The following is a 3,989-nucleotide window of genomic DNA, read 5'->3' as shown; positions in this document are numbered from 1 at the left end:
AGATGGATCTTGGATATTGGAGAAGTTGTCTGTGTTGTTGTCTTGCGACTGAGTGAGTTACTGAGTTTAGGAAATTAGGGATTTGCTTAATAAAAAATTATATATATGAGGGTACAGGTACGGGTTTTACCTATACTTTCTTCAACGTGTAAGGGTGTGGGTAATGTAGGGGCATATCCTTACCCGACCCATGCCGGTCTAAAAAAATAATGGTTAATGCCCTTACCATACTAGTACCAGGTGGGTACGGGTATACCTGTCACGTCCCGACCCGCGGGCTCGCCACGTGACAACCGCCGCGACGATCCCGAGGAGGGACACACACCACTCAACCCTCGAGTCATCGCAAGGCTCACAAACTCCTGCTAAACAACACCACAATAATAAAGGTACCAAAAGCAAAATTTTCACTCGAAGAATCAACAGTAAAGTGAAAGATATACAAATCACAGTTACAGAGTTAAGAGCACTAGTGGATCCACTGTAATCATACAATACAACCTGATTAACAACAAATAAACAACCTGACTTGGAATGCAAACTGCTAACACTTCGCCTCGCTATGACGACCCAAACCACTAAAACCTGGAAGGGAGGAGGGGGTGAGTAACCATAGTCACTCAGTGAATGGGTTAGCACAAATCTAACAGAATATCAAAACAAATCGATGAAATACAATAAACACATTTTACAATAACATAAGTAAACTGAAACGCTTCACAATTGCCACACAATGAAAGTGTAATATAAGAAACCTTGGTATTTAAAACCAAAACATAGGTTCTCACGAGCATCGACAAAACCTTAACATGTATAAAACAAATACTTGGATATAAGTTCCCAAAATGAGTAGAAATACCAACTTAAACAAATAAAATTCTCGATCAAATAAGCAATGGCCTAAAAACACTCTCTCCAACATTAGCCGCCGTCGCGACTAAGTTGAGAGCCGTCAAGGTCTTCGCACCTTTGACGTTGGCCCACCGGTCCCGTGTGGTGACCCCGGGATCCCGATGTATCATCCAATCAGGGCTCTACGCTCCCACCTGATCTGGACAAATCAACACCCAGGTCCACAACGCCACCTCTAAAAGCTGGCCCGTTGGGACCCACTACTGCAGTAGTCGGGCCTTAGCCCGCCGTCACCATCCAAACCAACATATAGCTGTAGCAATAATACAATCTGAATCACTCATGTCACAGGGTCCTTATCCAGGACAAGCATTCACATATCGGGAATAAACATTATTTCCACAAATCCAAAAGCCAAAAGCATAGCAATGCTCGTAAACTTTCAAAAAAAGTATTCCAATCCCGATGTGCCAATACATTCAAAAAAACATTTCGTCCAAATGCCAAGAATAACACAATAATATGCGAAGCTCGAAGCATTGCTTTTAGACAATAAAAACCGATCAATATTAAACGCATTATAATATCCACAATCTAGAAGAACATGCCATTCGAAATAAAAAAACCCTTTTTGTTTTTCATAACCATAAATATCAAAAAGCATGCTTTATACAAGTGAAAGGTTTTACAAACCATTTCTAAAAGTAGATGCCAATAGTGTAGAAAAGAAACATTAAGTTTGAAATACAATAAAAAGTCGTCAGAACAAACATGGCTTTTGGTCTAGTTAAACCTCAAGTTACTTAGGATCATTCCAGCTTTCTCTTTCTTCAGCTCACTAATTTTTCCTCAAAGTACAAGATTAATCCCCAAGGTCTAGTCAATCACAACCTCTAAATACTTTACAAGTCATGAAAATATGTTCATCTCATCACCTATAATCTCACGTGCCAATATATATTGATTAAATCCTTCTTTTTCAACCATTTCTTATACTCAACAATGTCTTAGATCCTTATCATAGTGCCATTACCTCAACATTAATATTTACTTCATCTATAATAATCCCATTGTTAAAATACTCACAAGTTCACTATCTCCTCTTAGGAGTATTAAATCAAACTATTATTAGAAATTCACAAGAATATTCAGTTTTTGCAATTCAACACTTGTCATATATATAACTCAAGCTATTCATCATCAACATTCTAAAGAAATTCCATTTAAAATAATAATCATAATCATTGACATCCACCCGATATATATATATACCAAAATATGGTCAACTATAATTAAGCACCCTACAGTATACTTATAAGAACAAATTTCATTAATTTCAACATAAGTGTAATTATATACCTTAGCATTCAAGGTTTCATCAGGTTCCATGTACCATATTTATCACATTATACCTCAAAACTTTAGAAATTATACATCACTAGGGAGATTCAATCATCCATTGAACAAACATAATTAATTTCCCTTATAACACATAAGCTTAATGAACTCGTTGTAATAATCAACAATTTCCATTCATCCACCAAACATGTATGTCCTTAGTAAGCGTTCTCATGATTTTTCAGAGAGTAAACCACAAGTCATTCCAAATAAAACATAGTTTCTAGCGGTCATCTATACTTTCTTCTCATCCATGAAATAGTGATTTAAAACATGATAAAGCCATGGAAATCATTTCAGAAAACAATTAAAATATTTTCGATATTCAATTAGAATTGTGCATTCAACATAACCCACTCACAAGACATGTTGCCTCGCATGGAGACGCGCACACTGATTGGCGGTTTCCTTCCCTTTGGAGCTACTTCGCCACCTAGATACAAGCAGGGAATCCAAATACTAATGAACACAAGAATGATAGCTAAAAGAAAATGCATGCAAATGCATTTATACATGTCTAATACGAAACCTTAGGGTTTTAGGGCAAAACATTGTCATTTTGGACCCCAAACGACCTCAGAATGGAGTAAACCTAGTTCCAATAAGTTCAATGAATGAAAAGCTTCAATTTGGATCAAAGAAATACAATAAAAGGCCAAAAGTTTTTTTCGGTCTGACGAGTAACTCGGGAATGCTACAGAGTAAAACCCGAACCTTACAAATGGTTTTCTCTCATTTTACAACATCAAAGCGATGAAATTTTTGCCACAATTCTCATGAATAACAATTGACAACATCAAGGGCTTCATTATAAGCCCAAAAACTCCCACAAATCTTGGAAAATCTAAGGTTTTGGTCTAGGTTTCTAAACAATGAATACAATGAAAAATCACGGAAGAAATACATGGTAAAAACTCGGATAAAGGCTCTTACCTTACTCAAGAGGATGTGGGGAACAAATATTTGGTGTTGGTTCGCCGGAATTGGTCGCCGGAAATAGTTAGGGATTTTTTTTTTTTAAGGGTTCGGCCGGCATGGAGAAACAAAGAAGGAGAAGGAAGAGAAAAGATTTTGATTTTAACTCTCGGCCTGCTACAGTGTTGGTTGCTACAGTATCGGGGTGCTACAGTGCCGGACAGAATCAACAGTGCTGGGCTGCAAAAACTACAGGAACAGGCTGGTTTAACTATAGTAATGGGCTGCTACAATGTTTTTATTCTTTTCTAAATTACTCTATTGCCCCTCTAACACAAGAATGGAAACAAAATCCAAATGACCGAATTGCCCCCTGTTTTTGGCAGAATTTTCGCACATAACCAACTGTGCAATCCAGTAAAAATCTATTAATGCAAAATGACCATTTTACCCTAATGCATTCACAGAAAATAAGAGAAAATCCTATGTCCAAATTTGGACTGGGTGCAACAATACCCTTTGGGGAGGGTACAGTTTGTCATCCCTAGTAATTTAGGAGGGCTTCTATGAAGTGCCATATCTTTTACTTTTGTGGATGTCGCTGTGTGAATGTGTAATTATTTTAATTCTTCCAAATATGCATGTTTGCAGGTATTCCTTGATCGTAATTGTAATATTATTGTTTTATTTCAAGTAGCAATGTTCACATGGGTGTAATTGAAAATTAAAACTTAGCTGTTGTGGATGTTTACATCGTTTATCTTTGACTTCACATGTTTTCATGTGGGATTTTGTTATTATAGGATGTCATTGGCCTCAATAAA

The 3,989-nt window shown here is 36.9% G+C and overlaps 1 long non-coding RNA gene across 1 annotated transcript; it reads right to left on the bottom strand.

Moving 5' to 3' along the window:
* Positions 1-311: 311 nt before the first annotated feature.
* LOC120279605 lies at positions 312-2,671 on the bottom strand. Its single transcript, XR_005541957.1, has 3 exons — positions 2,612-2,671; positions 525-585; positions 312-362 (listed from the first exon to the last, which is right to left on the bottom strand). It is a non-coding gene; the product is annotated as an uncharacterized LOC120279605 (long non-coding RNA).
* Positions 2,672-3,989: the final 1,318 nt, after the last annotated feature.

The sequence above is a fragment of the Dioscorea cayenensis genome, chromosome 16 (assembly GCF_009730915.1).
Source record: "Dioscorea cayenensis subsp. rotundata cultivar TDr96_F1 chromosome 16, TDr96_F1_v2_PseudoChromosome.rev07_lg8_w22 25.fasta, whole genome shotgun sequence".
NCBI lineage: Eukaryota > Viridiplantae > Streptophyta > Magnoliopsida > Dioscoreales > Dioscoreaceae > Dioscorea > Dioscorea cayenensis.
This window is presented reverse-complemented; position numbering and strand designations above follow the sequence as displayed.